Raw genomic sequence first — 1,022 nt, forward strand, 5'->3', positions numbered from 1 at the left:
TCTCATCTTAATTCCTGTAGGTATGATGAGCCGAAGCTGCAGGCAGACAACTGTCAGGATCTCTCTGCCCGGTGGGCCTTAGCCAAGGCAATGCTAAGCTACATTTGGATATTCCCCGCACAAATCATTCCTTGGGAAAGGTGGGGTCCCTAGGTCCACTGAGTCCCCAACCCTGAGCTGCTTTGTCTCCCGGGGTCATAGGAGTAGACATGTGGGGAGACGGGCAGTTGTCAACCCTCCACAGCCATTGGTGACAGGGAGCTTGGGGGCTGCTTCCCGGAGGAGGCCATGGGATGCCCACAGCCCGCCCCCTAGGCTCCCCAGGGCAGAAATTCTGGGTCAGTGACCCCATCCTGTGACAATTCTTTTGCTCCTTCGTGGCCCTTCTGTGCTGGAATGCTCCCTCCCCCACTTTCACACAGCATTCAAGTCATTCCCTTCTTTGATAGAGACATTGCAGAGACAGTGAGTGCAATTTCTAGACACCAAGAGATGCTCCTCACAGGGATGGGAACAAGCACCGTGTAGTCTCATCCTTTGTCACATCGTGTTCAAACTTCTTGGAAGGGACACTCAGATCTTTGCAGGGCCCTGCTTAGAACAATAGACATTAGGGACTGGCAGCTAATTCCCTGGTGTCTAATACAGAAGGAAGATGCTGGCATGGTGGCATCAGAATGTCTAGGCCTTAGAGAGATCTCCAGGTCTCCCCGGAATCGCTGTGTCCAGGTTTGCAGAGACAGTGCCCATTAGGGCGTCTGTGTCAGCTTCATCAGTAGTGGCAACCCCTGCACTCTCAGAGTGACCTGGTTTACATAATAAGGTAGATGTCCCCCCCACCCTGTGACCAGGCTATTAAGGGACCTCAGAGACCCCCCTTTGCTCTGTTGCAATTAATGTAAGTGGATGAGAAAGGGACCAAGGCTTGAAGAATCAGAGAGCCAAAGTTAAAAAAGAAGTTCCACAGGACACCGTGACCCAGGGAGGCATGGGAGGCCTGGGTCCCAGGGTCAGAGGGAGGG

The sequence above is a fragment of the Vulpes vulpes genome, chromosome 11 (assembly GCF_048418805.1).
Source record: "Vulpes vulpes isolate BD-2025 chromosome 11, VulVul3, whole genome shotgun sequence".
Taxonomy (NCBI): domain Eukaryota; kingdom Metazoa; phylum Chordata; class Mammalia; order Carnivora; family Canidae; genus Vulpes; species Vulpes vulpes.